The sequence below is a fragment of the Garra rufa genome, chromosome 6 (genome assembly GCF_049309525.1).
Source record: "Garra rufa chromosome 6, GarRuf1.0, whole genome shotgun sequence".
In the NCBI taxonomy this organism is placed as follows: Eukaryota; Metazoa; Chordata; class Actinopteri; order Cypriniformes; family Cyprinidae; genus Garra; species Garra rufa.
The window spans coordinates 34,872,509-34,896,081 of NC_133366.1; the positions used below are offsets into that span (position 1 = coordinate 34,872,509).

The following is a 23,573-nucleotide window of genomic DNA, read 5'->3' on the forward strand; positions in this document are numbered from 1 at the left end:
ATGACCCCGCAGGTGATAGGAAGGTCGACCCTTCACTGCTGTGAGCGCTCTCGGCCACCAGAGCGTGCTCAAGTCCTCCCGTCCTCCCAGCTCCAGATTCACCGCCCCTCTCTTATCCTCCCTTTCTTTCCCTTTCCCTCCCACCCTCCATCCTTGAATCAAGCATCACTTTGCTTCCAAATTGGCTTGTCATTTTCTCTCGGCGCTCGTTCCCTAGCTGTCGGGTCGCACGGATGATCTAGCGATGGACTGGCGCTGATCTCGCGGATTGTGCCATCGCTGGACCCTCTCTGCGCATTTTCCTCTTATTCCAGAAACAACACTGATCGGGATACAACACAGGGCACTGATCCCCCCGTGTCCACCATAGAACCGTTGGGTTTGGGGGACGAAGGATACTCGATCTATCCTGTTCCTCACTGTGGTTCTCCAGGAGGCTTCGAGCCTCATCAAGGCGCATCTGGGAACGGAAGCTCAAAACATCTGCGTGTTTTATTCACATATACGGACACACTGTCACGGGAATTAAGGAGCATTCTGAGAGCACACAGCCCGATGCTGTTGAACACATCCGGAGCTGACTATTATTCCAGCGCTTTATAAGATGCGGTGAGTCAATGCTTTTCAACGAGGTGACGTTATTTCTTTAGGGCCAATAAATCAATAACCGATGGACGTTTGAATGGCAGCGGCAGTGGGATGCTGTAGTTCACACTCCTCAAACTCTCCATATCCTACAGCTGAATTATGTCGTGTGTGTGCGTGTGGATGTGTGTGAGGGGCTTTGGACACAGGATGCTTTTTGCCGTGTGTCGTGCGTGGTGTTTTAATGGGCGTCGGTGCGCGCGCGCGCGTGTTTGAGTGTACAAGTCGCTGCCTTCAGCTCTTGACGTAACGAAATGATAGCTTTAATTTGTTTATTACAGGCGTATTAACATTGTATTGATGGCATATATTCACAGCATCCCTTCAGCCTTTATATAAGGAGAAGATTGTCAACGCCTCGTTCGACTTAGTGCCAGCGGACTGTCTTTCTCCGTGTATAAATGCATGTGTGTTTGTGTATAAACAGGAGATGTGTTGGTATGAGAGAATCTAAAAGAAAACACCAGAGCATCTTCAAAATAAACAGCCTTGGAAACGTCAACAGCGATTCATGCAACTAAACACCGTCAGATCTGTACCAAGATCATATGACCTTGATTCATTGAGTAATAAAGACACATCTGCTATTCATGTCACTCTGATGTCATGAAAATTGCAGTACATGCTGGATCTTTATACGATATAACCAATCATACTGGACCGTTTGCCATTTGTCAATAACGATTATCTAAATGATAACTACAGTCAAGTCACTTATAGATGTTAAGTGATTGTTTACCTCGTGTGGATGACCCATTTTGGTAGGAAAAGATCAGTCCCTGTGTTCCACTGAGTGCAGCATAGCCACAGTGCATATGTGGCTTAGAATAGAAAAAGACACAGGAAGAATTGACAAATTTTTCGGATCTGTTTTAATGGGAGGATTGTGCATATTCCATTCAGTATACACTTGTTCTATGATATAAAATTTGAGATTTGATTCCAAGCTCGAGAACTTAAACTTAGAGTTATTATTAGGTCTTCTATTGTTCAGGTGAAGTAAAAGTTGTTCACTTCAAAAACATTTCCGTTCTAAATTCACATTTAGCAAAATAGATGCATTAGACAGTTCACCCAAAAAAACCAAAACATTATTTTCTCACCCTCATGTCGTTTCAAACCCTTATGATGTTCTTTTTTTTTAGTGAAGCACTAAAGGAGCAGCTAGACTGGATGACAGCCTCAGTTCGCTTTCATTTTATGGAAAAAAGATGCAATGAAAGTCATTGGTGACTGAAGCTGTCAGCTCCTTATATTGTGCACAACATCTTCTTTTGTGTTTCTCAGGAGATAGCAAGTTAAACAGTTTTGGAACACAGTGACAGTGAGTAAACGATGACAGAATTTGCATTTGTCGAAGAACAGGCTCTTTATGATTCGATTTTGCTGCATTTGGCTGAATTATGTGACGCCACTTGCAATTTACTTCTTACTTGCACTTTAAAGAGCACGGAACAGGTATTTTCTTTTAATAGTTTAAATAGTAAGATATTTTAGAGTGCATGACATTTAATGCAAGATAACAAATCAGTTTGAAAGACTTTTGCTAATGCCAGTCAAGGATTTGGTAACTATAGTTTGCACAGCTATGTGTTGTGTATGTGTACTGGTGGTTTTTTTTTTTTTTTTTGTATAAATGGGACTATTTTAGATTCGTTTGAGTTTCTGTTTTCTGTCAAGATGTTCCCTCGGTTCTCTTGTTTTGTCAGTGGGTGGTGTGCTGAATTTCGTAGAGAGTTCACACGCAGGGTGGAGCTGTATTTTTTAGATTGGGTTTTATGGTTTGCTCTATTTGCCTTGATGGGGGTGTTTTGTAATTCTGCTCTTAGTGTCTTCAAGCTGAAGTGTGTAATTTCTGAACCACTAACATCACAAAATGGAATAACAAAAATAATGATTGTTTTCAAATAGATTTCTAGAACACCACCCCGTCCACCCTTGGTTGGCCAAACAGATTCACACTGTTGCTTTATATAATGTGTTATATATATATATATATCCAAGGACACTATATTGAGTGGAACATAAAAAATAAGATATTTTAAGAAATGTCTGTTTGGTTACTAACATTCTTGAGAATAGCTTATTTTTTGTTCCGCAGATGAATCCAATGAGAGCAAGTAAATGATGAAAAATTTTTTAAATGACTAACAAACTAAAGTTTTAATGCATTCAAAACTGGACGTATTGTAAATGCGGGGACATTATGAATACATTCTTAAACATAAAATAGTTTATGGGTTTATGTTTGTTGGTATATGTTTTGAATGTCACAGCATGGGTCAAAGTGTAATTTGCAACACTCGCTTATTATCAAACAGAGGCCAGTGGGACACATGCTCCGACAGATGCTTTTATCATCAAAGGGGGACAAGCCCAGCATGTAGGATGCCTTTTGCTTTGTATTATTGGTTTGATTGCATGCATATACAAACAGGGTTTTGTGACTGCATTCTGATGCCATAGATCTGTGATAGAAAGTCCATGTGTGCATTCACAACTGTTCGAATATAAACAAATGAAATCCAGTTCATCATACTGCTATAGAACAATGCATGATTAGATGTGTAGCAGCTGTTCAAAGCACACTGAGTGCATGTGTTTGCAGCAGTGTTCTAGCGAGTGTTCTCCTCTTCTCATTCTTTGAATGTCCTTCAAACTAAAATAGTGATTCGCATGAATAATACAGCTTCCTCATCTCGATCTCGTTCTCTCTCCCTTTCACTTACAAATTCATCCATTTTTATACACACTCAGGGCAAGAACTGAGAGCTGCTGAGTGTGTACAGGCCATGTTTTAAGAAGTGTGTGTGTGTTAGATCTGATTGAATAAGGAGGTCACCAAACAATGACGGTGGGATTTGGAATGGACTTCTGAAGGACTTTGATTATTTCAGTCCTAACAGGAAATTGAGAGCAACGATCCCATGTGTGCAAGTGTGTTCATGCTTTTATTTTCATCCATTTGCAAGGTTAAAAGGTTTTTAGTGGGCTTAAGTGATGAGAGAATTATTGCGGTGGAGTGTCACAAGTGTGTGCCAGAAAAAGTGGAAAATGTGAGTTTTTTTTTTTTGAATTTTCAATATTTTAAAAGGGTTGCTTCACTCAAAAATGAAAATTCTGTCATTATTACTCACCCCGATGTCCTTCCAAACCCGCAAGAGCTTTGTTAATCTTCAAAACACATATTAAGATATTTTTCATGAAATCCGAGAGCTTTCTGACCCTGCTTAGACAGCAACATAGCTACCACGTTCAAGACCCAGAAACATAAAAAGGACATTGTTAGAATATTTTATGTGACATCAGTGGTTCAACCTTAATTTTATAAATGCGCAAATTCAACTTAATTTTCAATTTTTTTTGCGTTTTGTGAATGTGCGCCGAAGAGTGACGCACAAAAAAATAAATGACTGAATTAAGTTGTTATTTTTGTTTTCTCTGCAAAGCATTCTTGTAGCTTCATAAAAGTACAGTTGAACCACTGACGTCACATGAACTATTTTATCAATGTCGTTAATACCTTTTTGGGCCTTGAACGTTTCAGTTGCGTTGCTGTCTATGCAGGGTCAGAAAGCTCTTGGATTTCATTAAAAACATCTTAATTTGTGTTCTAAAGATGAACAAATGTCTTACTTACGAATTTGGAATGTCAGAAATGTCATTTTTTGTTAAACTAATCTGATAAAGAGTGGTTGAAAAATAACGTAATAGTAGGTAGTTGGTTGTTTTGGTTTTCATTATTATCTTAATGGTTTCATTGTCAATCCTTTTAGTGCTTGTAAGAAATAAATATTTGAAAACAACAACAAAAACAACATCATTGCCAAATGATGAGATAATCAATAAAAAGTCTGTTTATACAGACTTTTAATAGCTTGATGGTCTTGATAAAGAGATCATAAATGCAGTCTAATAATTGTCATTGTAAGCACCACATATTAAATACTAAACGTATCATTTATTTTTGTAAAACACTACTTTCAAAATTCATAATGTGCAGCTTTAATTACACATTAAATGAACAACCAGTCAGTAAATGCGCTGATTTTAAAGGAGTAGTTCACTTTCAGAACAAAAATGTACAGATAATGTACTCACCCCCATGTCATCCAAGATGTTCATGTCTTTCTTTCCTCAGTCGTAAAGAAATGGTGTTTTTTGAGGAAAACATTTTAGGATTTCTCTCCATATAATGGACTTCTATGGAGCCCCCGAGTTTGAAATTCCAAAATGCAGTTTAAATGCAGCTTCAAAGGGCTCTAAATGATCCCAGCTGAGGAAGAAGGGTCTTACCTAGCGAAATGATCGGTTATTTTCTAAAAACATTTACAACTTATATACTTTTAATCTCAAACGCTCATCTTGCCGAGCTAGACAAGACAGGCATTTGAGGTTAAAAAGTATATAAATTGTAATTTTTTTTTAAATAACCCATCGTTTTGCTAGATAAGACCCTTCTTCCTCGGTTGTGATCGTTTAGAGCCCTTTGAAGCTGCATTTTGGAAGTTCAATCTCGGGGGCACCATAGAGGTCCATTGTATGGAGAGAAATCCTGAAATGTTTTACTCAAAAAAACATTTCACATTTCCTTACGACTGAAGAAAGAAAGACATGAACATCTTGGATGACAAGGAGGTGAGTACATTATCTGTAAATTTTTGTTCTGAAAGTGAACTACTCCTTTAACTCAAATGAGCACCAGTGATGCTCTTTTTTTTTGATTCGCTAAAATATTTTGACTCTGGAACTGATTTGTTTCAGAGTCAAATTATGCTGGTACTACTGTATAAGAATCATTTGATCTGTAGACTGTTTGCGCTGTCTGTTTTCAAGACGCTGTGTCAAATTAAAAACAGTTCAGCTTTTAAAAACGCTTGATTTCTTTTCCATTCAGTTGCACTGTATTTGAACAAAAACATCCTGTGTGAACGCTAAAGAAATGCGTTTGATCAGAATGTGGTGGACCCTAATTATAGAGCGTTTTTTAAAACCGTCTTGTTGTTCAGACAATCCACCAACTAGTTGGGTTTGAAAATACACTGTTTTGCACATCCCTTCGTATGTGTGTGATGTGTGCGGTCTCTCACATATGCACATGCTAACATGTTCAGAGCATGCTATGAGTCACAGTGTGTGATGTCAAGTGCTTCAAGCAAAAGTCAAAGCGAAAATAGCGATGGTGATGTCATCAAACACAGCTTTTTCCTTTTTAATGGAGTCCTCATGAATCATGACAAGACAAACATAGCCATGTATTTATAAAATATGTTCAGCAACGTTGAATTTAAATATTAACACTGAAAAAAATACTGTTTTATTTGTGTGTGTGTTTAACATATACTAGCCGGACTGCTCTTATTGTGACTTAATCAAACACTCATTCCAGCTAATAAGCAACTTATTAGACTTTAATAAGCTGAATAACATCTGATAAAGTTACACGAGCTGGAGTCGTTAACGACAAGGCTGTAGAATAATAGAGGTGCAGTGGAGAGGCACACCTGTGGGATTGTTGTGGCATAGATTTGCATGAATGGAAAATTTGCTTGTAAAATTCGCTCATTATCATCATGCTTCCTTTAATGCGTTGTCGTTTTGCACAGTGAAACCGTTGTGAGAAATGACTCGTGCATTATGCCCTTGCCCACAGCTTAAGAGACCATAGTTATGTCATTTTGCAGGCGACGAACAACAGCAAAAACTGGAGATCATTATATAGATTTTAATGCAATTATATTTCTGTCCAGTTAAATATTTATTATGCGCTTTATCAGTTTGCACACCCCTAGAAATCGAACCCACGACCTTGACAGCAAATGATAGGTTAATAGTGCTATGAATCAAAAGTACCAAGCATTTCTACAACTGTTCTACATGCGGGTCTCTTTACGAGTGTAGCTCAGTATGACACTAATGTTAAATCCTTATGTCTGCCGGTCTCTAGACTACCCTCAGGTTTGCTGTAGTGACAGGTTCAGGAAGAGTAAAGCAGCCTCTGAGATAAAGCAGCTCTGTGATTGATTGATCACACTGAAGTTTGATTGCTCCATGCATCGATTGCTCCCGGCTGTGTTGGCACCGTTCATTGTTGAAGTCAATGGCAGCATTTTTTTTTCTTGATCAGTAATGAATGGCACAGGAAACTTCAACCTCCAGTTGTTTCCTATTTCAGATTTTGGACAATGTGAGCTATTTCGAGAGTGAAAAAATAGCTCAAAGTGTTTAGCTTAGCAATGGGTGCTTTTTGTCCAAAGTGCTCTTGATTGGTGTGGGGTATTTTTTTTTTTTTTTTCTAAACATTTATTGTTCATTCACCACAAAACAATTTACAGCAGGCATCTGCACCCTGTGGGGATTTACCTTATAGTGTGGCAACAATTTAAAGGAAGAGTGCATTCAAAAAGGAAAACGCTGTCATCATTTACTCATTACATTACCCTCGCAATTCAGTCCATACCGGATTTATTTTTCTTTATTTATTTTTCTTTTCCTACTCAAAAAATATTTAGGCCTGCATTTAAGATTTATGTATTTGAATTGCATGTAAAATGTTTTTCCTTAGCTAGCCATATTTGAACCATATTCAAACTTTGTAACTGAATACATTTAATTTTCACAATGGACATATTATGCTGAGTCTAAGCAGTTTGAATAAATGCATTTTGAAAATATGATTATTTAATTACAACCAAATAGATGCAAATAGTTCACAGTGGGAGTGCAGAAAGCTTATCTGTTTTCTATACAGTCAGTGAGATGAAAGTATTCAGACCCCTTTATTGTTTCCATGTTTTGTTATATTTCTGCCTTATGTTAATCTGCTTTTAATTACTTTCTTCCCCCACATCGATCTACACTCCATACACCATAATGACAGAGCAAAAATAGAATTGTCACAACTTTGTAAATTTATATATAAAAAAAAACTGAAATAAGTACATTGCATAAGTATTCATACCCTTTATTCAGTACTTAGCTGAAGCATCTTTTCAGCCTTTTCAAGTCTTTTTTGGGTATGATGCGACAAGTTTTGCACACCTGTATTTTTCAATTATCTGCCATTCTTCTCTTCACCTCATGTTCATGTTCCATTCAGGTTTCTCCAGAAATATTTGATTGGGTTCAAGCCCAGGCTCTGGCTGGGCCGCTTTAGGACATTCACAAAGTTGTCTATAAGCCACTCTTGCTGTGTGCTTAGGGTCATTGTCCTGTTGTAAGGTGAACCTTCTGCCCTATCTAAGGCTCTGAATGTTCTGCACTGTTTTTTCTTTATGGCTCAATATCTCAATATTTTGGTGCATTGAGCTTTTCTTATACTCTGGCGAGTTCCTGAGTCCCCGCCGCTGAAAAACATCCCCACAGCATGAGGCTGCTACCAGCACACTTTACTTTTGGGATAGTACTCTACAGGTGATGATCAGTGCCTGGTTTCCTTCAAACATGATGATTGGAATTGAGGTTCATCAGACCAGAGAATCTTGTTTCTCACAGTTGGAGAGTCCTTTAGGTGTTTTTTTGCAAATTCCAGGTGTGTTTTTTTATGTGTCTTCACTGAGGAGAGGATTGAGTTTGGCCACACCGCCATAAAGCCCAGATCAGTGGAGTGTTGCAGTGATGTTTGTCCTTCTGTAAGTTTCTCGCATCTGCATATATGATCATGGAGCTCAACTAGAGTGATATCAGATTCTTGGTCACCACTCTAGCCAAGGTTCTTCTCCATCAATTGCTCAGTTTGGCCAGGAGGCCAGCCCTAGGAAAAGTCCTGGTTGTTTCAGACTTCTTATGTTAAGGGTAACAGAGACTACATGCTTCTGCGAACCTTCAATGCAGCAGAATTTTTTCTGAACTCTTCCCCAGATGTGTGGCTTGATGCAATCCTGTTTCTGAGCTCTACAGGCAGTTTTTCGACCTCAGGGCTTGGTTTTTGCCTGATATGTATTTTCAGCTGTTAGACCTCTTATTAAGATGTGTGTGCCTTTCCAAATCTTACCCATTCAATTGAATTTGCCACAGGATAACTTCATTCAAAGTGTAGTAACTTCTACCAGCAATATGAATGCTCCTGAGCTAAATTTCAGGCGTCCCAGATAAGGGTATGAATACTTAAGCAATGGAACCATTTAAGTTTTTTTTTATATAAATTTGCAAATATGTTAAAAACCTGTTTTTTATTTTGCCATTATGGTGTATAGAGGGTAGACTGATGTGAAAAAAATAATTTAAAGCAGTGTAACATAAGGCAGCAACAAAAACAAAACGTGAAAAAACGAAGGGGTATGAATACTTTCGCAAGGCACTGTAAATATACTTCTATTTTTTAAATTTCACATTCAATCTTTAAATTAATGTTTTTATGCTATTACTGCTATTACTTTAAGAGCTGCCGCTGTTGAATGTGTTGCGGCTCTTCATTTGCGCTTTAATATAAAATGATAGTGAAAATGAAAGTGAAATGAAATGAAGTTGCAGTGTGCGTCTGGAAAGTCTCCCATTTGACATGGACGTACAGACGTTTTGCAACTTAATAAATACACTTTTTGTCAAGAGAAAAGAGACAGAAGCAGCACTTGTGAGTGGGATGGCCAACTCTAACCCCGCCTCTGCATTAATTGCGTTAAATATTTTTAACGCCATTAAACTGGAAAAAATAATCATCTGTGTTAACGCAAATTTTGACTGCACTAATATGTATATATGTGCTCTTTTTATTACAATGAAAGTAAATATGGAGCAGCGTGACCAGTCCGAAGATGCACTTTTGACTGTTAAAAAAAATTCAAATATCTGTACAAAATTAAGCATCCTCATTGTCCTCTCCTAGCTGGCAATGTATCTCTGCCATAACAATAACATGCTGCTGTTCCCTTCTGCCCATATGACTCATGAACTTGCAAATCTCCTGAAATAATATGATGGCTTTGTGTGAGGAACAGATTGAAATTTCAGAGTTTATTTATAGAAATTCTGCTGTAGCTCTGCAATCTCATTTGAGTTTGTGTATATTCAAATACAGCATGTCAAAACACATAGCGCTGGGTTTGAAGTTAATGATGTTAAATGCCATAATGCACCAGATTTGAATATGTAAATGAGGTCTGGAGCACTGTTATGAGTCCCTTATCATTCTTTTTTGTAGCTTTAGAGCTCACAGCAGCTCCTTTCACTTTCATTGTATGAAAAAAGGCTGAGTGAACAATTTCTTTCAGTTTTGGACATCTTGAAGGTAAATAATTTTCAATTTGGGATCAGGAATTTCTAAACATCATGCATTTTTTGGAATTATCACAACGTAAGGGAACAAGCATATACATATGAAACATAAACATGGATGATTTGTTTAGAATAAGACATACAACATGCATTTACAAAACAGATTGGGCGAATTCAAATTCATTTCATGCCTGTGTTAGAACAATTTTCAAGCAGTCAAAGTTCAAACCATGTCAAACCAACTGTCAAATGCTCAGATCAAGTGCTTTTTTTTTTCAAAATGTCTGGAAAAAACTCGAAACCTGAACAGAATCACATGCACATTTAAAAAGAGTGCTTGTGAACTCGTGCATTGATGTGAGGTGAGTGACAGTGGGTGGTATATAAAGTGCTGTTGTTAATTTAAACGTCACTAAGCAGTGGATTTGGCTGTCCTTAGAGACCAGCTTACTGGGAGGTACCAACTCTGTCTGTCATATTCCTTCGCTCTGTTTCTCTCTCTGTCTCTCTCCCTCTCTCACGCTCTCTATGTGTGTTTTTTTTTCTCTTTCTGGTAGCCATCTGTTATCCTTGTGTTTGAATCTTAAATAACTGCTGCTCTTCTGGAATATTCCCCACATGGATAAAGCCTCCTGCATAGTTCTCTATATACAGGGAAGAAAAAAAAAAACACAAGAGAGTGAGAGAGCGTCCATTACATTGTTTTATTGAGCCACAGAGAAATGGAAAAGAGGAATCTGCTGGGCCGAAAGATTCATCCTCTTCCAGCTTTTTGCCTAATTAGCCATTAAACCAGTGAATGAGGGATACGCTCTTCTAGTGTGTGTGTGTGTGTGCCCCTGTTCACTCCTATGATATGTTGTTTTTGGCCTCCATTAACAGTTCATCGTCATCGCTCACATCTATAGTATAGTGTTATATTGCTTGTGGGAACTGAGATTTCAGCAAAGAATTTTTTTTTGTTCAGTACACCACTGAGGATCTGCCATCAAAACCAGTATTTTTGTGGTTTACTGTTAAAAGGGTTAAGTTTGATTTGTTTGCCCATGTTAAAAAAAGATGAAGAAGAAAAAAACGTTTAAAAATCTAGCTAAAACACATAATAATGTTGATTTAATGATAAAAAAAAACTTCTAAACCATTTTTAACAAAAATGTAATTTTTTTAAAATGTTGCTGATATAACCATAAAGTAAAAAAAAATTGTGATTATTCTCAAAATAGTAAAAAAAAAAAAAAAAAAAAATATATATATATATATATAAGCTTAAATTATTATTATTAATATTCTTAGAATTTTACAAATATCATCAACTGATTCTTAATAACTAGTAATTATCAGTAAATTTGAGAACATGTTTTTTAATAAATATAACATTTTTGAAAACTTGCACCACATCGCATTTTATCTTAAACTAACTTAATTAACCTTAACCTTTGTCATATGTCAAATTATCGGATATCTTTAATGTCATTTCTTGTTTTTTTTTGCATGTTTGTCACACCACAAGACTTAAATATTAATAAATATCTTTATTAAAACATTTTTTTTCTAAGAACGTATAACAAGTGTTAATGCCAAACCACATAATATTGTTTTGTTTTTATTTTATTCTTATTTATATAGGAATGTAATTTTTGTAATAAGGCTTTTTTCTTAACTGCCAAAAATCTCAAAATGAATTTTAACCCAGAAATTTAAAACACTGTCATAATAGAAGTGGTATATTCTGTGTTCTCTTACTTTTATGACATACAGAATATGTCACTGTAAGAACTGCATAGAACTTCATTGTTCTGTATATATATATATATATATATATATATATATAAATATTAAAATTATAATAGTATTATCAGATAATAGTTATTTTGTTTATTATTTATTTTTTTAAATAAACAAAATAAAGTACAATAATACTATTATTAATTATTTTATTTTACAGTTACATAATGAGTCAAACCAAAAAACTTATGTGCTGTATACACTACCAGTCAAAGGTTTTTAATGATTTTTAATGTTTTTTAAAGGTCTGCATTTATTTAATCCAAAGTACAGCAAAACAGTAAAATATTTAAAATATTTAAATTAATTTTTTTTAAATAACTGTTTTCTATTTGAATATATTTTAAAATGTAATCCGTGTAATTCGTGTTTTTGCAAAGCTGAAGTTTAGGCATCATTAATCCAGTTACATTAGCTTTCAGAAATCATTCTAATATTCTGATTTGCTGCTCAAAAACCATTTATTACTATGTTGAAAACAGCTGAGTAGAATTTTTTCATGTTTCCTTGATGATTAGAAAGTTTTGTAATATCATAAATGTCTTTATCATCACTTTTGATCAATTTAAAGCATCCTTGCTAAATAAAAGCATTAAAAGCATTCTTTAATTTCTTTCCCAAACAAACAAACAAACAAACAAAAAATTATACTGACTCTGAGCTTTTGAATGGTATATTGTTTAAAAGCTATTTATTTCAGATAAATGCTTTCTGTTCACCAAAGAATCCTGAAAAATACTGAACTGTTTTAAAATGATAATAATAATTAAAAAATGTTTCTTGAACAGCAAATCAGCATGTATGAATGATTTCTGAAGGATCATGTGACACTGAAGACTGGTGTGATGCTGCTGCAAATTTAGCTTTGATCACAGCTATAAATGTAAAAAAATATTTTCAAATAGAAAACAGTTAGTAAAAATATTTCAAAATTGTACAGTTTTTGCCGTACTTTGGATCAAATAAAGACAGGCTTGGTGAGCAGAAGAGACTTAATTTAAAATCATTAGAAATCATACCGTTCAAAAACTTTTGACTGGTAGTGTATGTAGGACAAACAACAGAAAATGTCATTGACCCTTGTGGTCCTGTCCATAGTATCCTAATTGGCTGTGGTGTATTATCTGTTTGTGTGCGTCCGTGTGCAGCATATTGAAGGTCAGGTATTATGTGTGACATAATGAAGCAGTGAAATCAAGGTGTCTTGGCCTTATCGTTGCGGTTACACACAGCTGACTGGTTACCAATGGACCGACACCCCCATTAGTTCTGCCGTGTCAGGGATGTGTGCGTGTGCGCGAGTATGAATGTGTGTCACGTTTATGCTGTTTCCAGGATATGACTCTTTAATTTTACGCATGAGGGAACTGGATGCACCACTGTAGCGTATATCATGAACGCACACACGGACAAACGACAAGTAACATTAACTTATATCCTGTGGCTGACACAGTTCAGCCTGATTTATTTAAGTCTGGCTCAAGTTTAGTCTCTCTGTGGCGAGTAACTCAGGTTGATGTGCAGAGTTCATTCTGCTGGGATTATTGCAAAGCTCTTTCCAAATTACAGACTCCCAGAGCTTTTTTTTTTTTGTTTCCAACGGTGTCCATTTTGGCAAAAAGACGCAATAATTTTCTCCTCATGATCCTGTAGTGCTCGTCTTCATCTTTATATTACGTCTGGCTCTCACGGCTGTCGTTCTTCCTCTCCTCTCCTCTCGGACAAAGCACAGTCTTTCTCCTCCGCAATCTCTTCTTGTTATTGCCTGAAGCTGCTGTAGCATTTTGCTCTCTCTCTCTTTCTATGCGCATTGAGCCATGTCCATGATGCTCATTGCCTCCAGTCCCGTAATACACCCAATTACAGAGGGAAATAGAGAGAGAGAGTTAGAAACAGAGCGAGAAATGTGACCAGCCATTGTGAGAGAGAGCGATGAGAGGATAGATGGATGGGAATAGAGGACATATGCTGTGTTATTCTGTCAGAGTAAGGGTTTAAATATGAGAAACTAGGTGTAAAGGATGTTTGGGCGGCAGCGATGCTATTTACCTTATAATGGTGGAGCATGATGTCTCTCCCGCCTCTTTTTCCCTGTGCTTCCTGTCACGGATGGTGCTGTCAACATGCGCGTGTATAACCAACCATACACGTTCGTTTTCTCCTGCTGATGAGGAAAATATGTAAATAATAGACACAATGAGTGAAAAAAGGAAAACATATAATGAGTGATAACAATACGAACAGAAGAAAACATGTATAGTTTGTGTTAAAATGGCATTCAAGAAGTGAAGCTTATTCATCACTGTCTTCTGAACACATGCGCACAGACGCCCGCATTTTAAACCCATTACACACTGAAAGACGCCATTAAACAAAAGCTCTGTGGATTGTTATAAAGCCGAATTGCTCTTCAGATGTCTTTGTGTGTATGTAATAACCACATTCTCAAACGTGGCTCTAAAGACCTGTAAACTCTTGGCCGAACAACAAATGGATGTCTTCCTAAGTGACCGCTTTTAAACGGGAAGATAGTTGTGTGGTTATGTGTAGCACTCTAAAAAAAAAAAAAACCTTGAATCAGCATCCACCCACATTCAGTGCAGTGTTTTACAATGACTTGATCTGCAGGCTTTCATGTTTTCACGTTTCTTCCCTCTGGAGTGGTGGTGGGATAATGGTTAAAGATCAGAGCTGCTAACAAAAGATTGAAGGTTCAATCCGGGGAATTAGTGACACAGGAAAGGAGAGATAGAAAGATCGCAGACCTGCTCTGTTAGCGCAGTGCCCTTGAGCAAGACACTTCACACCGGACCGCTCAAAGGGGAACTGCTCTGCAATTAGTGCTCTGCTAAAACAACATATTTTCACCATCGACTAGTCTGTTGCCTGAACGACTAGTGTTCTTAAGGAAACCCTGTATAATTAGGCTGGTTTCGGTTTCACCTGACCCAGATCCGACGAGCGTTTATATAAGATGCATTCCAGCGTTTAAAAACAGTTAGACCGAGTGAAAAATGGAACAGAATGCAGAGATCTGAAGACTTTTTTGAAGTCAGACTATTTTTAACATGAGCTGCATTGCGATTAGAAGGGTCCCTGTGCAGTGTGCACTGCTCCCTATTCCCTTTGCATGGGATGTCAGTTGAAGTTCCCTTCACTTGACAAAATGTGTTCATTTGGAACACCATGCAGTTTCATCACAGACAAAAACTGAGTTGTGGATATTTGAGATATAATAAACAGAGTAGACACTGGATGTCAATGTAACCCCAAGGGTTTGACCCCAAGATGTTGCATTTTGGTTGAATGAAAATCAGGTTGACGTCAGTATTTGACAATGACTTAACATTGGATTTTGGTTACACAACCTAAAAACAACAAAATATCAACATCAGTTGATGTCGGTATTGGACATTGGAAATTAGACATCGAATCGACATTGAATTTTGAATAGTTACATTGTAACTACTGTCTTTCATGCATTTTATAATCTTAAATAACTGTATACAAACTGTACCTGGGATTAATTCAACTCAGTAATAACACTGGACCCTCTACTCCCCTAGTAAAAAACTAATATATTTAAAATACATTTATTTCTTACTAAGTTTCCTTCAAATCTACATATTGACATATCGCTCGAGATTTACATATATAAAAAGTATAATTAAACTTTATTTGGAGTACTACTTGTGTACACATTTCTTAACATTAGGCCTAAAATATTTTTTAATATCAATATTGATGCGGATGATGTATGATCTTTGAATAATATCGGCCTTTAAATGGAAGATATTTGAAGTGTACCTGAAGTATACTTGCAATAGTTCCACAAAAAAAACGTAATTATATCTTTAGTTGGACTTTAGCACTACATCCGCACAATTAAAGTGCATTAAGTGCAAAATTAGTTGTTCCAATTTAACTGACTTTAGTATACCATTTTAGTATACTAAAAGTACATCTGAATGGTATTTTTATTAAGTACATAAATATTAGGGGTGGGCATAGATTTTTTTTTTTTAATCTAGATTAATCTAGATTAAATCTTGGAATTAATCTAGATTAATCTAGATTAAAATGGCTAATTTGAATTCTGCTGAAGGCATTCAGAATATGTGTGCTATCCAAATAATGACTAAAAGTAAGTCTTCGAGAACGGGCCAGGTGGCGCATTAGATCAGGCGCTCATCTCCTGTTTCCAAAATGCATCACAAACTGCTTGACAGTTGCATTTACAACATAATTACCTATACAAACTTGTGTAACCAAGTACTTCTGCGCAAAAGGCTGCACGACGTGCGCGTTGCCATTAAATACACAGACGCGCACGGGCATGGATTTCTGCGTGCATAGTCTTCGATTAAACTGCGTTGCTTTTAGAAGCGTCAATTCAAATGTTGCATATAGCTTAATGTCTTTATTTCGGGATTATCAAAGTAAATTATAACTCAAACTTGAGATTTTACTGGGGCACAGCAGATTTTCACTGGGGCACGTGCCCCAGTAAAAAGGGTCCAGCAACGCACCTGCCCTGAAGCGGCTTCATAGCTGCATCCATGTTTGCACGTCTCATTTGATGTAGTAATTTCACAGAAGTTGAAGACTCGTTCTCGTCCCCTACAGTGCAATTCGACTAGGTATACGTCATCCGCGCTAAAATATCAAGGTGAAAGTCATCATATCTTACGTAGTTTAGACCCATCTCCCAACCCAACTTTGAGAATAGATTAACGGCGATATTTTTTTTATCGCCCGATAAGAGTCTCACGTTAACGCAGCACGTTAACGCCGATAACGGCCCACCACTAATAAATATGTAAATGTATTTGTAGTATACTTAGCAAAAAAAAAATTGTATTTCAAATACATTTTCTTATATTTACAGTTGAAGTCAAAAGTTTACGTACACCTTGCAGAATCTGCAAAATTATTACCAAACTTTTACCAAAATAAGAGGGATCATACAAAATGCATGTTAATTTGTATTTAGTACTGACCTGAATAAGATATTTCACATAAAAGACATAATAGTCCACAAGAGAAAATAGTTGAATTTATAAAAATGACCCCATTCAAAAGTTTACATACACTTGATATTTAATACTGTGCTTTTTTTGTTTAGTGATAGTTGTTCATGAGTCCCTTGTTTGTCCCGAACAGTTAAACTGCCTGCTGTTCTTCAGAAAAAGCCTTCAAGTCCCAAAAATTCTTTGGTTTTTCAGCATTTTTGTGTATTTAAACCCTTTGCCAACAATGACTGTATGATTTTGAGATCCATCTTTTCACACTGAGGCACTCTTACAGAAGGTTCATGCTCACTGATGCATCAAAAGGAAACACGATGCATTAAAAGCCAGGGGTGTGAACTTTTGAACAGAATGAAGATGTGTAAATTTTTCTTTTCTTTTGCCTAAATATATATATTTTTTCATTTAGTAGTGCCCTCCAGAAGCTATAGAAGATACTTGCATGTTTCCCAGAAGACAAAATATGTTAAATTTACCCTGATCTTCAAATTCAAAAAGTTTCACCCCCTGGCTCTTAATGCATCATGTTTTCTTTTGGAGCATCAGTGAGCGTTTGAACCTTCTTAAAGTTGTATATGAGTCCCTCAGTTGTCCTTAGTCTAAAAAGATGTATCTCAAAAAATTATACTGTACAATCCCTCTTATTTTGGTCAAATAAAATAAGTATGTAAACTTTTGACTTCAATTGTATTTTTCACTAGGCTCCTGTTCACTGTTTATTTTATTATTAACTTTTTTAAATGCTGGGTTGATGCACAATGACTGGTGAGAAATTTTTTCCCCTTCGTTTCCTGTAAAAGGATGTATCGCTGTTCCCTTATTCCCTATGCCCATTCACAGTGCCCTTTGAACTGAACATGTTTGCTTCCTTCAGATTGGAATCTCACAGAATATGGTGGAATACTCTGTGAAATCCAGTTTGAATGGCATTTATGGTCAAATGGAATGCACCAATGCTGTCTTGGAAATGCATTTTATCCCTCATCCCAGCTATGTCTTAAAGAGTTGTATTTTAATATATCAGAGAAATAATTCTGTAGATAATAAACAAAACTGATTTGGTTTGAAGTTGCGATGTAAGAGAAGCAGTGACAGATCTTTTCTTCCTTATTGTGATGTACACCAGTGAAATGGATTATCAAAAAAGAAAAAGAAAAAAAAGGCAGTGTTTTGGTTCTATTGATTAGTTGTTAATTAGATGGAGGTAGGTCTGAATTTGAGCTTGCAGTTGATTGTAGAAAGCGATGGGTTTATAGGGATAGTTCATCTAAAAATGAGAATTCTGTTATTAATTACTCACCTTTATGCTGTTCCAAACCTGTAAGACCTTTGTTCATCTTCAAAACACACACAAATTAAGATATTTTTGATTAAATCCAAGTGCTTTCTGACCCTCAGCACTGTAACTGAAATGTTCCCAGACCCAGAAAAGTAGTCCATGTGACATCAGTGGTTCAACCATAATTTTAATTTTAATTGTTATTCAACAATTCTGGGTCTGGAAACATTTCAGTTACATTGTAGGATCAGTAAGCTCTTGGTTTTCATCAAAAATATCTTAATTTGTGTTCTGAAGATGAACAAAGTTCTTACAGTTTTGGAACGACTTGAGGGTGAGTAATTGATGACAGAATTTTCATTTTTGGGTGAACTATAAGCAGACTAAATGATCGGTGAAGTCTAGAATATGCCACCAGAGAATAATCTGTCATTTAACCGGAAGATTGACTCATGACATTTTGATTATAAAAAGTATGATGTAATGAAAAAATTCTATAAATGGTTCACGATAAAATCCATTTAGATAATAGATATGGTGAGTTTCCCTTTCATGTCGACTGTAAAGGTGAAGTGTGTAATTTCTGCGCCACTATTGAGTTCCAGATATTGATTGTTTTCTGGACTGGACTGGACTAGATGCGAAGAGGAGCCTTGGAAAGCGATCGCAATTTCATCCGAGGGGCCTGTGATGAAGGTTTTTCTCATAAAATAAGTAGTTCTACCCTAAAGTCACACCACTGGCAATAATTGACATGTTCTGGAAAGGTCTCAGAGCCTTGAAAAGGTCTAAGTGTTCGCACCCTTCTTCTAGTTCACCCTTACTTCTAGTCTCTGCTTTAAACTTGCAGATAATAAAATATTTACATGGAAACACAATAAAAATATTAAAATCAAAGGATAATTGTTTAATGAATCCGACTACATTTAGGTTATTTGTTAAAGGTTAGATTGGTTTGAAACAGCTTCTTGAGATAATAACAGCATGTTGCCATTTTTACATTTTATGCTGCATGGTGCTGATGCGTGTATCATTTGACATTTGAGTTATATAACTTGCTGTTTGCTATGCTGTCAAACCAGTGGAAACTGAGTAAATGTATGTTTTAGAGTGAGAAAATGGCATTTGAAAGGCAGGATGCATCTTTCACTATTAAACGAGTGGCAGGTGTTTCCAACTTCTTCGTAGATTCACATACACACTCACATGGGCTGTCAGGACCTCTGTCTTCACAGGCCACTGAGCTAAATGCTAAAGTAGTCCTATTGTGTTCCATTAGTCGTCTCTGCCAGGGGTGCAGAAGCTTTTGTGCCCAAAACAATACACGCGCACACACACCACCAAAACAATGAGGCCGGGCGACTGCCATTCGACTGCGTCGCAGTGTTTAATTGTATAACCATCTTAAATGTCCACTTGCACGCGTCATACTTTGGTAATTCACTTCCTTTTCTCCATTTTTTTCTTTCTAACTCTCAGAGGTTTTTAGCCGTTGATAAGCGAAACCCTGCAGAATTGGAGTCGAGCTCTCCAAGACAAACATCCATTCTGACACGGAGTACATAAAGTCAAGTTCACACTTTAACACACACACACATACACACACACACACACATACCCTGCTGAGGGACTATGAGAGTATTTGCTGTTAGTAGCAGGGCTCTTGGGTAGAACTGCATTTGGACTTGTTTAATTCCAGGAGGGAGCGACACACTATTAACAATAACTGCTCACCAACAGAAAAACAACCTGATTAGAGACGAACAGAGGGAGTATGTAAAACAAACAGAGCACGTTCGATAACAAAAGCTATAGTTCTAGCTCTGTAATGCCTGTTGTAAGCACCATATGCTGTTTTATAGTCTGCTATGTCTTCCATATGTTCAACCACACCCTGCTACATAGTAACACTTGCAGATTTCGACTCATATTTAAAGTACGTCTTTGTTAAGTGCTAGGTTAGTGATTGTGTATGTGTGTGCAAGTGGGATGCATAATTTAGCGTAGCATTGGGCTCTGTCTGCACACTCAAACAGCGGCAGCATTGAATATTTCATCACACGGATGCTGCTTTTGCTCTAACGGTCTTTGAGCCGTGTATGTGTGAGGGTGAGTGGCGCACAGAGGCTGCCCAACTTTTGACACTGTACAGCCCCACTTGCAGGAAGAGCAAAATAGTGTTATATTCATGCTCCTGAAAGGATGTTTTCCTTCTCTTTCTTTCTTTCACCCTCTCCACTGCATCGCTGTATATTTTACTGTATGTTTTTCTTGTATTGTCGTTCGCTTGTTGAAAAACTTAACAGGATAGTTCACCCAAAAATGAAAATTCTGTTATTAATTACTCACCCTCATGTTGTTCCAAACACGCAAGACCTTCCATCATCTTTGGAAAACAAATTAGGATATTTAAAAAAAAATCTAAGAGCTTTCCGATCCTGCATAGACAGCAATGCAACTACCATGTTCAAGGGCCAGAAAGGTAATAAGGACATTGTTGAAATAGTCCCATGTGACATCAGTGGTCCAACCATAACTGAAGCTATGAGAATACTTTTTGTGAGCAAAGAAAACCAAAATAACGACTTTACTCAACAATTTCTTCTCTTCTGTGTCAATCTTCGACGGCACGTTCACAAATGTAAAAAATGCATGCGTGTGGTGTTGCCGACGTAGGAGCCGACGTTCTGATGTAGTGCCTGGATGCGCTTAATGAGGCAATTGATGACAGAATTTTCATTTTTTGAAGAACTAACCCTTTAAAGTCAACAAAACTAAAAATGCACCCTATTTACTGTATTTTTTAATTGCAAGTTTTCTATAAAATTGCATATTAGTAAGATATGTCAACATTTGAACTTCAAACGCATAAACTCTTAAAAATAAAGCTTCTTTATTGGCATCAATAAGATAGTTCCATGAAGAACCTTAAACATCCATGAAACCTTTCACATGCTGGTTGTTTGTAGTGGAAAAGGGTTCTTTCTTCAAAATGGTTCTTTTAATTACTGAGAACTGAAAGTTTCTTTAGAGAACCAAAAATGGTTCTTATATGGCCTTACCACAAAAACACCCCTTTGGAGTCTTTACTTTTAAGAGTGTAGTGCTAAAACCCTATTGTAATTGTTAGACTGGCCTAGGACAGACCAAACCATAAGACGTAGAGACTTGAAACTTGAAGGGGATGGTAGTACTCACACAGCATACAACTCCACCAAGGCTCACCCCAATCGACCTGACGGGGCACTACAGTGACCAAAAGTACGAAATTGTTCATAACTCCTAAACTGGCGGTCGCAGGCTCAAGTGTCTTATGTCATTGGAATCCTTGGCTCATGTAGATTTTCGGGTATTTTGGATTTTGGCTTTTCGCTTGATCGGAATCAAACCAGTGCATAAAGATTCTCTGGAGAGTGAATATCAATAATTATCAAAAAAAAGTTGAACTTTAGTCTCACTATCACAAAGGGATGCCAAAATGGTTGAATAGAGCAGGGCCACTTTTAGTAAAATGCCTATAACTCTTGAACAGAATGGGATATCTTTGCTAAACTCAGAACACTTATGTAAGAGCTCGATTTGAGGTTACTGGACAAAAATCCTGGAGCTAGGCCACTTGGTGGTGCTATAAGAGGGAAAAAAAACATACAAATGTCGGTAACACCTTTGAATAGGGAACACTTATTAACTATTAACTATGACTTTTCCCTCAATAAATTATTAATTTGCTGCTTATTAATAGTTAGTAAGCTAGTTGTTAAGTTTAGATATTGGGTAGGATTAGGGATGTAGAATAAGGTCATGTAGAATACGGCATTAATATGTGCTTAATTAGCACTAATAAATGGCTAATATTCTAGTAATATGCATGCTAATAAGCAACTAGTTAAGAAACCGTAAAATAAAGTGTTACCCAAATGGGTATACCTATGCAACTGTTTGTCCTACCAACATGAAAATCGATGAGCACGATCTTGGTCCAAAGTGCCACAAATGTCTATAATGAAATTTGTGCATCTAAAAAAACAGTGAAGTTTGAGCACCTATTAGACAAGGTTAACGGAGGCTGATTGGAACGAACCTCGGTGGGCCTGTTTAACCCACGGCCACAAAGGTCTGTGATATCACATTTTCCAAGGGTGTAATAATTGTACAATAGGCGGTTTTCCGCACATATATATGCAAATTTGGTATCATATGATAGAACTCCTCATTCCAGACAACTTTTACTCTAGAACTACTGCAAACATGTTAAATGATTGAGAAGATGTAAAAAACCTACTTTTGCGAACTAGTCCTAGGTTTTTCACTCAATCTGAAAAAACAAAACAAAACAAAAAACACTGCAGAACAATTCTCTGGACTCTCTAAGTCAATAATTAACAAAAAAATTTAAAAAATATATATATATATATACCCTTTGGGAGCTATAATAGGGTCATTTAGAAAAGTGGCTTCTTCCCAAATCCTATAAGGAAACCTCAAAACTTCACAAAACCTGCTGAGCACATGCGACAGTTGATTCTAAACAAGCATATGAAGTTTTAAGCAGATCAGACAGTCATAAATGTAAAAAAAAAACATATTTCTGTGGTAAATTACCTGGATTTGCCAAAAATGCTTTTTTAAATCATTGATTTAGGTAGTTACAGGCTTGCTAAATAATGTCTTTTTTCATACGTGCTTGAAATGCCTTAAAGCACTTAAATTCTGGTAAATGCTGCTTGCAGCTATATTTATTGCTTTTTTGTCAGCATCGGTAGCCTTGTGGGCAGCGCGCTAGCATATGGTGATCCCATCCTCTTCTCTCTCTCCCATTTGCTTCCTGTCATATCTCTACTGTCCTATCCGGAAAAAATTCAGAAACACCAAAAAAGTTTATTTTTTAACATTTGTATTATTAGATATCCAAGCAAGTTGAAACCCAATGCTTACATTTAAGTGTAATCCAGCATTTTCTTAAAAAAAAAAAAAAAAAAAAAAATCCTATCATCACCAGCTTGCAATGAATCTTGCGATGGTCTTGGCTGCAAAGGATTCATTTGTTGTATCTTTTGCGGCTTGGGAAATGATGGCCACATTTGAAGGAACCTTTGAAATTGGAAAGCAGAATGTGGCACATTCAGTTTTGGAACGCAGCCTTAGAAAGATGCAGTCTTTCAATTGCGCCACAGCTAAAAACTGACTGTCGAGTTGACGAGTGTTTGTATTCTAGATACTCGCAGCTCTAGTTTAAAAAGAGTACAAAGACATTTGGTCTCATTCACTAATAATTGAGTGGATTATTTGTATTTATACACAAACGAGAACCTCTCACAAAACATTTGCAGCTAATTCACAACACGTGCGTACGCACACGAATTTGTTCTTAACCTCATTCTGATGTTAATGAATTTGTAGGATTCTAAATGAGCGGTTGTGTGCCTGAGGTTAGTAATTTGCATAAAACACGCCCAAAACATCTCCATATAAGGGCTTTCTGCACAGGCTTTACTTTAGAGCCTTTTTTTACTCTGAGCAAATATATGATGCTCTAAACTTTAAAAGGCTATGTATTTGGCTCGCAGGCCCCATCTGTCAATGACTTTATTTACGTTACATTTACATTTAATCATTTAGCA

At 36.7% G+C, this 23,573-nt stretch overlaps 1 protein-coding gene across 1 annotated transcript in view; it reads left to right on the forward strand.

Moving 5' to 3' along the window:
- Window positions 1-168: 168 nt before the first annotated feature.
- The window catches only part of adgrl3.1 (adhesion G protein-coupled receptor L3.1), a 134,709-nt gene continuing 111,304 nt past the window's right edge, over window positions 169-23,573 (forward strand). The window contains exon 1 of the mRNA XM_073842645.1: window positions 169-609. The gene's annotated coding sequence lies outside the window, so the exon portion shown is untranslated. The remainder of the gene's footprint in view (window positions 610-23,573) is intronic.